Below are 14,414 nucleotides of genomic sequence, written 5' to 3'. Positions count from 1 at the left end.
AATGTTTTAACAACTTGGAAAAAGTCTAATCTGATCAGATGAAGAATGGACTAAAAAAGCTGGATAAGAGCAAGAGACTGTCTCACTTGATGACAGCCTTGTGGTCAATACCAAGACACCCCATCGTCTGGGCCCCTAGTCTATGGGGTTTTCCTATAAACAGTATGGGCCAAGACCTCTAATAGATCCCTCTCTCCACCACCACTGATCATTTCTATCAGGAATGTCATCATAAGCCCTCTTGTGGGCCTCTCAAAGACTTTACCCTTACTATAAAATAGCAATGGTAGGGACTGACCCACTTTCCAAAGGGAGGCTGGGTCAGCCTACTCTACAACTTGAAGAACACTGGTCCTGAAATGAGTGCAGCCTAGATGTTCCCAGCTTGTGACCATGGACTATGAGTTTAGACTGACAGGATACAGAGGTTACACAGGCTCCTGTGTTAAATGTGAATATAAATGGGCACTAGGTCAGATCGCTGTGGTAAACAGTGAATTGTATTTATATACTTTCTTCAAGTTTGGGAGCTACTCTCTGCCTTAATACAGCTTTTTAGTTCTATTCTCATCTCTGACACCATCTTCCCAGACAATATTTTTAATCCACCTGCGTGTTAGCTATGAGGCAAAACTTACTAAAGTCATGGACCCCTAGGAACATACTTAAAATAGATTCCCTAGCTTCTTTCCACCCCAGGATTCTTAATCTCATCTTTCTATTCCTACTTTTTGGTTCCTGTTTGCTAAACACTTTGTCCTGTGTTATATGTTACTGCCTTTCAGACACCAAGTTGCAGATGCTACTTTGATTCTATCTTGACCTCTCTGGGCAGATGACCTCACCAGTGTGTCCTGAAAGCTCACCTATCCAAAGCCCTAGCCCACTAGTGAAAGATAGAAACAGGTTGGGGGTATGGACTGACCTGTCAACACCCATGTCCAGCAGAGAAGTAATTACAGAATCCACCTTCTGCACTCCATAAAGTATTTTGGTCCATACTCCCAGAGAGGTAGAAATATTTAAGGGGAGATGGCACTGAACTCCAATTCCATCAGGACCTGGAGAGAGAAGAGGAAAAAAGTACATTCAGAAGTAGTAGTAGGTATAGGTGTGATTTAGAAAGGAAGATAAGGCAGGATCACATAAAAATGGGCAAATATATATAAATATAGACCTATAGTCACAGAAGTAAGAGTCAACCCACATTAATTTACTAAAGCACTGCTTAGCTCTGATTTATAGTGGTGCAGGGAACTGAACCTGAGATTTGAGAACCTCAGGCATGAGATTCTCTTTGCATAACCATTATGCTATCTACTCCCACCCAGTCAGGTATTTATTTATGTATTTATTTTGCAACTAGTATTTTTTAAATATTTATTTATTTATTTTCCCTTTTGTTGTCCTTGTTGTTGTGTTTATCATTATTGTTACTATTTATTTCATTGTTTTTGGATAGGACAGAGAGAAATCAAGAGAGGGAGAAGACAGAGAGGAGGTGAGAAAGATAGTCACCTGCAGACCTGCTTCACTGCTTCTGAAGCGACCCCCCTGTAGGTGGAAAGCCATGGGCTCGAACCAGGATCTTTACTCTGGTCCTTGCGCTTTGTGCCATGTGCACTTAACACTCTGCGCGATGTTGTTTTCGCCGGGCTATGTTGTTTTCGCCGGGCTGGCTTCACGGGCAGGTAACAGATGACCAGGGACTCATGGTTGAGCTGTAGGCAGTATCTCTTTATTCATGCAGGACGCAGCACAATCTAAGCTGAGCTAAGCTAAACTCAAGGTACTGTAAAACTCACAATGCTGTCTTTATATATACTTGCCAAGTAGGGTGGAAACAGGATGTGACATAGAGAGGGTGGAGAGAAAAGTGACTGGTGAAAATCAGAGTGTGACAAGGTGAGGATCAGGGTGTGACAAGGAGAGGGGGTGGAGCAGGCGAGAATTCTATCACTGAACCACTAATGCCCTGGAGGGAGGGTGGTGCTTGTCAACAGCGGTTATGTAAATAGAATGAAGTGGTTATGTAAATAGAATAGTGTTAAGCAGGGGAGATTTAAACCAAATGAAACAGAAGGGGTCTCATGCATACCAACAATTCCCCCTTTCTTTTTAACTAATGGCCATAGTATTAGGAGTGTGGGGTGAACAGAAACCTATATCGTACAGGCATTTTCAAAAGAACTGGCATAAGACATGGAAAACAAAATAGGTGAGCAGCAATAACCAGTGTGATGCCAAGGGGAATGTTTCTTCCCTCAAAGGGCAAGGCCTAGCAGGCAAAAGGGTATTTCTTGCCTCTGGGAGCGCTTCATGCCTCTGGGGGCATCTCTTGCCTCAAAGGGCATTTCATGCCTCTGTGGGCATCTCTTGCCTCAAAGGGCGTTTCCTGCCTCTGTGGGCATAACTTAATAAGGGGGGGAGAGTTTTCTGCCTCTGTGGATAGAGCCTGCAGGCGAGGGCACATGGTCTATAAAGTCTCAAGACAATTGGCTGAAGTTAGTCTTTGAGAAACACAGCAGCGTGTACCAGTAAGTCCGATGGAAGTGTCAGTTCAAAGTAGATGACCACAGAAGAAAATGCCAAGGGATGAAACGCTGCATGTCTGTCTCAATGGGGAATGTCGGCCACCAGAATTCTGCTTTTCTGTAGAGAGTGAGCTTTGGAGTCTGTGAATCTGTTTCTTCAGGTCGTGCCAGGTCACATCATTGGTTTCCGGGGGTGTGTTGTAGTCATTCCATCTTGTGGGCGATGTCAGAGAACAGGGGTCCAAATGCATTTCCAGAAATTTTCATCTGAGTAGATGCTTTTTCATGTGAAGACTTGACAGCATGTAGCATCAAGAGTCCCCAGAGGGTGTCCTAGTCCAAAAAGCTCATCAAAATTCCATTTAGGGTGCTTCTGACTGTTCCTGCTGGATTTTTTCAGGCACCCATTTTTTAAAGTGTCTTCCCATCTAAGAAAGAATCCAACCAGGAGAGTAGAACTAACCACGTGTCTCCATTCTTGGGGACTGCAAGGGTACTGGAGAATGCTCTTCAAGTTAGAGTAGTCCTTCTCCATGGGAAACATGTAAGAAGAAGTCCAGAAAGTCCCAGTGGAAATCTCCGTGCATATCCCAAGGTCTATGATCACGGTCATAAAGAACCAAATTGTGGCCTGGAGCAAAATGTAGTCCTTTTCCTCGGGAAACATGAGAGAGGGAATCCAGAAAGTCCAAGGAGAAATCTCCATGCATCTCCCAAGCTCTATGATCCCGGTCATAAGAAACCAAAGTTCCTGGTCAGGGAACTGAAGTGTGGCCCAGAGTAAAATGTTCCAGAGACAAAGAAACTGTCTCATAATGAAACAGTAGAGGCTTTGGCAAGCATCTTCATAAGTAGAAGAGAAGACCATAGTGCATAGGTAGGCAAAGTCTTCACTTATCTGGGAGTTGCTCAGGTCCAGTCCCACTTGTAGCGCCATATGTTGTTTTCGCTGGGCTATGTTGTTTTCGCCGGGCTGGCTTCACGGGCGGGTAACAGATGACCAGGGGCTCATGGTTGAGCTGTAGGCAGTATCTCTTTATTCATGCAGGACGCAGCACAATCTAAGCCGAGCTAAGCTAAACTCAAGGTACTGTAAAATTCACAATGCTGTCTTTATATATACTTGCCAAGTAGGGTGGAAACAGGATGTGACATAGAGAGGGTGGAGAGGAAAGTGACTGGTGAAAATCAGAGTGTGACAAGGTGAGGATCAGGGTGTGATAAGGAGAGGGGGTGGAGCAGGCGAGAATTCTATCACTGAACCACTAATGCCCTGGAGGGAGGGTGGTGCTTGTCAACAGCGGTTATGTAAATAGAATGAAGTGGTTATGTAAATAGAATAGTGTTAAGCAGGAGGGATTTAAACCAAATGAAGCAGAAGGGGTCTCATGCATACCAACAGCGCGAATGCCCAGCCCCCTTGCAACTAGTATTTTTTGCTAGGACTTTGTGCCTGCAGCATCCTACCACTCCTGGTGGATGCATACGCATACCGTATGCATACCATAATAGACTAAAAGAAAAAGAAGGGGAGACACTACCACTTTTTGGAATCCAGTTCCTCACTGATGATAAAGTATACACTCTACCAAATGAATTATCTCCCAGGCCTCAGATACTTAGTTTTTTTTTTTGCCATGGTAAAGGGGATTTGTCGACATATTTTCTGACTGATCATTCATTTTATATTGGGTTGTTGGGAAAGTCTTGACATATTTTTCTATGTGTTTCTAAAAAATGTATTGTGACTTTTCTAACAGCCCAATGTATGGATACTATTACACTGTATATTAATTTCATATCCTACTAAATTCTGTCATTGATGCTCTAAGGATTTTTAGATATAATGTATGATTTGTAAGAAGAGATAGCATAAAGTTTATTTTCTAATTTATATGCCCCTACTTATGTCTTATGTTCAAATTGCAGGAATACCATGCAATATAGAGGAATGGTAGAAAATGACGGCATACAACTCTTTTTTTTTTTCTTTTTCATTTTAACGGAAATACTTTTACTGGATCCTCATTAAGTAAACTGGTGGGTTTTAGAACTAAGGCATGTGTTTTGTTACATTTTGAAAGTACCAGTCTATTCTTTTTTTTTTTTCCGTTAAATCAAAAAGAGTGTTAGTTGTGCAAGGACCCAGGTTCAAGTTCCTGGTCCCCACCTGCAGGGGGAAAGCTTCATGAGTGGTGAAGCCAGGCTGCAGGTGTTTCTCTGTCTCTTTCCCTCTCCCTCTTCCCCTCCCTTCTCAATTTCTCTCTGTCCAATAATAAATAAAAATAGATTTTTTAAAAAAGAAAAAAGGGTGTTGTATTATCAAATACAGTTCCTGCAATAATAGAGATAATACGATTTTTTATTTTCCCATCTATTCATGTACTAACTTCATTATTTAAATTAATTTTGTACTGTTGAATTATGCTTTTAAGATGTGTTTCCCTTGATCACAGCATTTTGTTTTTCCCAAGGTAGTATCGGATTCTGTTCACTAGCATATTATTTAATATATAGAGAAGCAAAATTGCTCTATACATTTTCCTTTTTTTTTTTTGAAATTGTCTTTACTTGGCTTAGGTGTTAGCATATAGTGATTTTAAAAAGGGGGGAATAAGAAAATTTTCCTTCATTTTCCATATTGTACAACAATTTATGTTAGTACTATTTTGTCTTTAAATATAGTACTTTAAAGGTCTGGCAGAAATTACCTGTGAAAACATCTGGGCACTTTGGTTTTATTTTCTTGTTCCCTGATATTTTCCTCTATTTCATCTATGGAATTCAATCTAAAAATTTTATTTCTAATAGAATTTTATAAGCTGCATTTTCTTAAGAAGTTATCATTTCCACTTATCTTTTCAAAATTATTTTCAGAGCCCTATGAACATCTCTTGTCTACTGAAAAGTTCTTCTTTCCAAAGGTTATACTCCCATGTCATTTCTTACTTTGTATAGTGTTCTTCCTCTCTTTCTACCCTTATCAATTTTTCTCATCTTTACTTCAGATACTTTTTAATTATTATCATATGTGGGCATTTTTCATTTTTCTTTGTGATTTAGAAGATTATAAATATATATTTTCTTACCATGCCCACCACCAAATTTCTGTGCCCCTACTCACCCAATAGTAACCACCATAGTTATCCCTAGGCTTTAGAGACAGGTTGGTTAGTTATCGTTGAAAGTTCATGTGTCTGTACTCTACATATGAGTGAAACCATCCAGTAGATTTCCTTCACTTCCTTACTTAAGTTCACTAAGTATACTTGCCTTCAGATTTATCCATTTGTCCCAAAGGATAAAATATCAACTTTTTAAATTGCAGAGTAGCTCTCCATTGAATATATGTGCCAAAACTTCTTTATCCAATCTTCTCTTCATGAGTATTTAGGTTACTTCCATGTTTTGGCTGTTGTAAATAATGCATCTGTGATCATGATGGTGCATATGTCCCTTTCCATACCTTCTGGATAAGTGTTCATGAGTGGTGTTGCTGGATTATAAGGCTTTTTATTTGTTTAGGGATTCTTCATATTGCTTTCCACTATGGATAAACCAATTTTTGTTCCTACCAGTAGTATAACAGAGCTCCACTAGCTTCTATTTCCTTTTCTAGATTTTGTTCTGGAGATGTAGTCAATTATTTTTAGCCTTTTGTTTTACTGAGGTGATACCATCTACCCACTGTTTCAGGTGTTTTTCTCAGATTCTTTTTTTTTTTTTTTTTTGGCTCCAGGGTTAGGTGCCTGCATTATGAATCCACTGCTCCTGGAGGCCATCTTTTCCCCATTGTTGTTGCTGTTGTTGTTGGATAGGATTGAGAAAGGAGGTGAAAACAGAGAGGAGGAGAGAAAGTTAGACTCCTACAGACCTGCTTCACCACTTGTGAACCAACCCCCCTGCAGGTGGGGTGGGGGTGCCCAGAGCTTGAACCTGGATCCTTGTGCGGGTCTTTGTGCTTTGCACTATGTGCGCTTAACCGGGTACGCTACTGTCCAGCTCCCTTCTCAGATTCTTATACATAGTTTTCCCATTGTATTAATTTTAGGAATGATTTTATGTGACTCCTAGAGTCTGTGCATGGAGTCTGTGCTGAGTGGCCTCCCTGAAGTGGTGAGGCAATGTTTTTCTTTTTTCTTTTTTTTTTTTTCTTTTTTCTTTCTTTTCTTTTTTCTTTCAATGTTTTTCTTTTTTCTTTCTTTTTTTGAGAGAGAAAGGGGGAGGTAGAGAAAGGAGGGATGAAGTAAACAGTAGGACAAACAGAGAGGAATGACACCACAGCACCCCGCCACCATTGTGGAGTTGCCTCAGTGCCTTCCATAATGTTCCCATGGAGAACAGAGGTGCAAAACTGGAACCTCACACATGGTAAAGTATGTAGTCTCTAGTGTAGTCTCTTCCAGATCCCGAAAAACATTTACATTTTTGTTTACATCCAACTTCCACTCTGACTCAGGAATTGACAAAAAAATCATTTTGTGAATATTATAGGTTGAGAGACTTGTTTGCGTTTTTTGTGTTTTTTTATTAGTGTCTCATTTTCTAACATTGTAATCTTAGGATGATGTTTATAGTACTTCTGCTTTATGGTATAAACTAATACTTTCTTAACTAACTAATATATGATCACTTTTGTACATATTTATAAGTTTATAAAATATTTTATTACTATCTGGCTGTAGGGATTAATACATATCCATAAGATCTATCTTATTTCTTCAATTCTTCATCTCCTTGTCTGTTTTCTAGTCATTTGCTGGATTGACTTCTGTTATTCTCACATATCTTGTAGCTTCCATTTCATAAAGATGATTACTGCTTTCTGGTACATAGATATTGATACGTGCTATACATTTCATGTTAATTATAGGTTTTAGCATTAAAAAGTGTCTTTTGTTATGTTGAATGCTTTTTTAAATTGCACATTCTTTTCTGTTTGATATCATAATCACTGGTACAGCTTTTTTATCTGTCATTTATAGTTTCTTCTATTCTTTTATTGTTTCCTTTCAGTATTACTTTGGTTTAGCTGTGGCCTTTGTATACATATATCTGCAGTTGAGTATTGCTTTATGAGGCAACCTGAAAGTTTTTTTAAATTTAATTACATAAGTTAAACTCATTCATACTTGTTTCTATGACTGATATGTTTGGTCTCAACTCTATCATTTAATCTTTATGTAATGGTTTTACTATATTCATTTTTGTAACACTTAATGATATATTTATTTACTCTCTATTTTATAATTTTATATAGATTTTTTGTGATTATGTTCTACTAGTTATCTTTGTGCTTATACAACTTTAACATCTTCATTCTTTTTTTATTATAAACTTTTTCTTATCTGATGTGTCAGCATATTTTCTAGCATCACTGAAATACAGTTTAAAAACCTAATTTGTGTTATGGGAGTGGAAAGAGATAATCTGTGCCTCTCTGAATCTTCAAGACTGGAAAGATAAACAAACACAAAGCAAAGTAGTAAGATTAAAGGGACTTTATTAATAACACATGTAGCTCATATACATAGGGGAGATGCCGAGAAAATTTGAGTAACTCAACATTTAGTCATAGATACCATCTTATTTATTACTAGTGATTCAATAATCATTTGTAAGATTGTAAGTTTCAGGGGGTTCTCCAAGAACCCTCTCAAAGTTCTTTGTCAAAGAACAAATTTGAGGGGATGACTGATTTTTTTATTCCTCTACAGTAGTTTTTTGTTGGCACCTGCAGACTTGCTTCACCACCTGTGAAGCGATTCCCCTGCAGGTGGGGAGCCAGGGGCTCGAACCTGGATAATAACGCCAGTCCTTGCGCTTTGCGCCATGTGCGCTTAACCACTGTGCTACCGCCCAACTCCCTTCTACAATATATTTTTAAGTTATGCATGTGATGTCTTATATATGTATACACTAAGACATAACTTACACAGTCGAACTAACACATCTATCACCTGCATATTTACCATTGGGTGTGATAATATTTTACTTTCTTAGCAAATTTTTAAAATTAATGTTTTAGTAAGGAAATAATAATTTATAAGACAGTTGTTATCTGTCACATGGCTATAATTTCAATTTCTCATCATTGTGTGGTAGATACCGAGAGCTTTTCCATCAAACTGATAGTAGTTTTTTTTTTTTTTCTTTTGGCTCCAGGGTTATCACTGGGGCTCAGTGCCAGTACTATGAATCCACTGCTTCTGGAAGCTATTTTTATTTTCCATTTTATTGGATAGGACAGAGAGAATTTGAGAGAGGAGAGGGAAGATAGGGAGGGAGAGTGTAGACAGACCTGCAGACCTGCTTCACCACTTGTGAATCAAACCCCACCCCCAACCCCAGGTGGATCCCTGAGCTTTGTACTATGTATGCTTACCTGCTACACCACTGCCTAACCCCTGATTGATGCTAGAATTTAACCCGGGTTTTTCTGAATAATTAACAGCAGCTAATGAAATATTTGATACCTTGGACACTACAACATAAGTACATCAATTAAAGAGGCATACTATGACTTCACTAAATAATTGAAGGATGGATGTGGAATTGAAGGATGGATGTGAAATTAAAGGGTGGATGTGAAATATTCTGAGGAAGAAGTTAAGTGATAGACTACTTACATAAACAATGCAGAGCTGGGGAGATACACAGTGGTAGTGTACAGGACTTGCATTTGACAAATTTCAAATTCCTTCCAGCACCACCAGTAGCCAGAGCTGAATGATGCTCTGGTAAAAATAAACAAATAAGATGAACAAAAATACATTTTTAAAAGAAGTTTGCTGTGGGAAAGAGTAATGCAGAACTCTGTCAAGAAGACAAGAGTACTAAGAGAATAAGAATGCTATCAGTGACACCAGATTCAATATAGGAGTACTGGAAGAAACCTTAGAATGTCTTGCCTACTCCACCACAGTGGCTGTACCCATTCCTTTTTCTGGAATTGGATGTGTGGAGAAGAGATTAAACGACAAAGATGGGAGTGCCTTATTCACTACCATGTGTCACTGCAAACAAAGCCTTAAGGAGAAGCAGGGCTCAACAGAAGCACAACAATTAAGATGTTATAGTCTACCCAAAGGTGATGTAATCCATGCATGGATTTTCAAGTCTGGAGTGAAAAGTGGTATTTGTATAATATTAAAATAACAAGAAATGAGGGAGCGGGTGGTAGCACACCTGGTTAAGTGCTCACATTACGGTGCACAAGGACCCAGGTTCAAGCCCTCAGTCCCCACCTGCAGGGGGAAAGCTTCATGAGTAGTGAAGCAGGGCTTCAGGTGTCTCTATGTCTCTCTCCCCCTCTCAATCATCTCCTCCTCTCTCAATTTCTGACTATCTATAAAAAGATAAACAAAAATAACAGGAAATGAAATTACATCATACTGTCATGGCAATATAATAGACCTAGAATTAGAATATTATAGAGCTAGAACAGAAATATAGCCAGTGATTTTCCTTTTCCCAAAGACTTCTATAATCTCAGCAGAAAGAGATAACTCATTTCCTGTTATCTGAACTGATTGAAGACTTGGAGTCTGTGCACACCTGTCAGGCTTCCCATGTAATAGGACACAGAATATTCAGCATGTCCCTGACTTGCTTGCTGGAAATTCAATCACCCAAAAGGTCACGGGAGTGACTCAGGACTTTGTTTTTTTATACCTAATTGTAACCAACAGAGACAAATTGATTATAGAATTAAAAGTGTCAGGGACTTAGGTGAAAGAAACATGGCAGTATGTTTGTAGGAGTCAGGGAAAGATATATCTAAACAGCCTTGTGGACTAGATCACAGGAAACAGATTATAGCAGGCATGAATTGGAACTTGAAACAGGTGGTGTTAGGAAATGGCTAATGAAGTGGTGGAAATGAAAATGATTCTAAAGAGAATTCATATGTTCTCATAAATGGCCCAGTGAGAAAGAGAAAGAAGTACAAGAAAACATTACGGCTACCCAGGATTCCTTTTGATGTGACACATTTCACAGTTTGTTTACTTTTTATGAGAGAAATCCGGGGCAGGAGCAGCAGAGAACTGTGCAGGTCTGGCATATGTGGTACCTGGGATCAAACCTGAGGCCTTGTGTATACAAGTCCTATGCTCTTCTACTAAGATTTCCTCCTTGCACAGGAAACATTTGGGGGAGGCTGAGGTGGAACTAAGAATTTACACATAATGATTTCATCACACTTTGGCCATTTTTTAAAATGTTTTAGAATATGAACATGTTTACTGTTTTATCAATCACAAGCCTCAATGTGAACATCCCAGGATTAATACAGCTTCTCTATAAGTAGCCAAAACTTCCATACTTCCATGACTATCACTGATGTTAGCTGTCATCCTCAGTAGTCTTGTCTCATGCTTACAAGTAGGCAGTCAAACCTTTCAACAGGCCATTTTTTTAGCTCAGGTAGAGAGAGAGGGGGGAAACACTGAAGCTTCCTCCCCATTGTCATATCATTGCCCTCCTTGTGCCACTGCTCAAACCTGGGTCATGTGAATGATAATGCAGACACCCTACCAGATGTGCTATCTATTAGAGCCTGAGCCCTACCTCACTGAAGGGTCTCCCTCCCCCTCCACTCCTCTTCCTTTCCCTTCCCCCTCTCCTCTCCCTCCTCCCCAACACTTTCCCCATCCCCCTTTCCTCCCTTTCCCCTCTTTTTTGCCTCCCCACCCCCTGCCCTCCCCCCTTCTTCTCTCTCTCCTGCTATGAACATAGGTATTCAGAGATCTCTTTGGATGGATGTGTTTGTTTCCTTATTGCCAATTTCTATATTTCCAAGAGAGGAATTGCCAGGTCATAGGGTAGCTTTCTGAGAGTTCTCCAGACTGCTGTTGAACAGAGGTTGGATCAATTTATTATACTTTCCTACCAGCAGTGTTAAGGGTTCTTTTACCCCCCACAACCTCTCTAACATTTGTTGTTACTGTCCTTCCTGATATATGACATTATCAGGAGTGAAATGGTATCTCATCATTTCATTACTGACTTCATTTGTATTTCTTATAATCAGTGACTTTGAGTATTTTTTCATATGCCTGTTGGCTCTTTGGATCTCCTCTTGGGCAAATATTCTGTCCATATCCTATCTTCACTTTTGGATGAGGTGGTTTGTTTGCTTTTGTTGTTGTTGCTGAGTTTGGTGACCTCTTTGTTTATTGATTGGTTTATTTCCTTCAGGGTTATTACTGGGGCTCAGTGACAGCACTACATATCCACTGTCCCTGGCAGCCTTTTTTTGTTTGTTTGTTTTTCATTTTATTGGATAGGCCAGAGAGAAATTGAGAGAGATGTTAGATATATAGAGAGAGAGAAAAAGAAAAAGAGACACCTGTAGACCTGCTTCACTAATTGTGAAGTGTTCCCCCTGCAGATGGGGAGCTGAGAACTTGAACCTAGATCCTTGAACAGGTTCTTGCACTTAGTACTCTGTGTGCTTAGGCAGATGCACTACCAGCTGGTCTGCTCTCTTTGTATATTTTAGTTATTACCCTTTTGTCAGATATATGGCATAAAAAGATCTTCTCCCACTTCGTAAGGTGTTTCTGTCTGGGTAATGGTTCTTTTTGCTGTGCAGAAGTTATTTAATTTGACGTGGTCCCATTGGTTTATTTATTTTGTTTTCCTTACAAGTGAATTTGAGTCATTGAAGACACCTGTAAAACTTAGATCAAAAAGAGTTCTAACAGTATTTTCCTCTAATTATTTGATTATTTCTGGTTTAACATCCAAATCTTTAATCCATATGGAGTTTACTTTAGTGTGTGGTCTAGTTTCATTCTTTTGTATGCTTCAACTGAAAATTCCCAACACTATTTGTTGAAGAGGCTCTCTATTTAATACTTTGGACCCTCTTGTCAACAATTATATGTCCATAGCCCTGAGGGCTTATTTCTGAGATCTCAACTATATTCCACTGTCACTGTGTCTATTTTTGTTCTGATACCAGTCTTGTGCTTTTTTTCTTAAGGTTGGTCTAGCGATTCTAGGTACTTTTGTAGATTTTGTTCTATTGTCTTAAACAAATTTGGTGGGGGTTTGATGGGGATTGTATTAAATTTGTATATGGCTTTATAAATTTGTTTATGGAAGGCTGATAGCACACTCAGTGTGATAAATGTGAAAAAAATATAGGATGTTGAATACATTGATCAAAACCTTGTATAAGTAAAGAAAGTAGAAAATGGCAATAATCTAGGTCAGCTCATATTGACAAAAATACATATAGGCTGTCACATCCTATCCTTATCCTTGACTGTTAAGAAACCAGAGGCTGTCCCAGGATTAAGGCCTAGGGTGGTTCAAAGAACTTAAAGTTTTATGGTATGATGATTTGCTGAGGAAGAGGGATGTTAAAGATAACCAGGAAGCTTTCATATACTAGCTCAGACAAGTTTTCTCTCTGATTTATTTATGAATTAATATTGATTTACAAAATCATAAAATAACAGAGGTATAATTCCATAATTTCCCCACCACCAGAGTTCTGTGTCCCCATTCCCTCCACTGGAAACTGTAGTAGTTCTCCCTAGGTCACAGATAAGGGTTGACTATTATTTCTATAACTATCCACATTTATAGGTATTTTCCCGCCCCCTTATTTTTTTACTCCCACCTTCTCTTCCTTCCTAAGTCACTGGTACTTCCAAATGCCAGACCAGCTTTCTATAACCCTAGAAACTGATAACCAAAGGGAATAATAGTTGGTTTTAACTGAAGTGACAGAGGTGTGGATTGTGTTGTAAGCATGGCCACTTCTCTTCTACTTTAGGGTACAAGAGCACCCCATTTCCCCACCTCACTGAAGCTGAATACTGTTGTGTGACTAGTTCTAGCCAATCAAACCTTAGTAGAAGTAAGTGTCACACAGATTCACAACATTTAATTGCTGCAGTTGGACTCTTTGGCATTCTTTTCTCCTACCTAGGTGCAGTCTAAGTCACTAAGTGACTGAAATGGTTACCCTATCTGCCAACCACCACCATTATCGCAAACACAACTGCCATCTACACTGAAAATGTATCAACCTGAAAATAAGTCTTTGCTTACTTGATTGCTTTTCTAGTTATAGAAGTTGATGGGTTTTATTGCATCTGCATACTTTATCTTTTCTATCCAGACTAGCATATGGGAATTATGTGGAGTTGTAGCCCTCTTATCCTATGGTATTTTTTGTGTTTCCTTTTTATAAATAAAATAAAATTAAATTAAATAAATAAATAAAAATGAAAAAAGATAGTTTCTTATGAATGAGCATCGCCAAAGGAAACATTGAACTCATGATATTGATAGACTTATATTATTTCACTTTTATTTTCTTTACTACACTATAGTCTGACTGTTACTGGAGGTTAAACTTAGCCATGTGAAATTTTGAGCTGACTCTAATACTTCTTGGGAGATGATGCCAACAACAGAGGCTAAGCTGATTCTCTTCTAAGCAAACACTTTTATAACTCAACTACATGTCCAACAACATCAGAAATTTATGAATCCTGTCCACCCAGGGAACAACCCACATTAACGCACTCACTCAGCAAAGGTTCTGTTGTCACACAGACATACACACAGTATCATTCATGAACTTTGTGAGATCTACCAGAGATCTCAGGAACAAAGTGACACTTCAGTATGAATTTTACATTTTGATTCTTACATATTTGTACTGAGTGGGATTTTTCCAAGATCTCTTTCTGTCTATGTCTACAGATGCATCATTTACCTATAACAAGTTTCCCAAGGATGCCCTTGATACCCTATACTAATTCATGAAGCACAGTACATGCCATTAGGTAACCACTAAATGCTATTGTTAAAATTGTTTTGGGCTGGGAAGGAACCAATATGTTCATTCTGCCT

At 38.8% G+C, this 14,414-nt stretch overlaps 1 protein-coding gene across 11 annotated transcripts in view; it reads left to right on the top strand.

The window, feature by feature from the left end:
• The window catches only part of PTPRT (protein tyrosine phosphatase receptor type T), a 1,549,072-nt gene that overhangs the window by 1,225,064 nt on the left and 309,594 nt on the right, over positions 1-14,414 (top strand). The gene's annotated exons all lie outside the window — the stretch shown is intronic.

This window comes from Erinaceus europaeus, chromosome 1 (genome assembly GCF_950295315.1).
Source record: "Erinaceus europaeus chromosome 1, mEriEur2.1, whole genome shotgun sequence".
NCBI classification, from domain to species: Eukaryota; Metazoa; Chordata; class Mammalia; order Eulipotyphla; family Erinaceidae; genus Erinaceus; species Erinaceus europaeus.
This window is presented reverse-complemented; position numbering and strand designations above follow the sequence as displayed.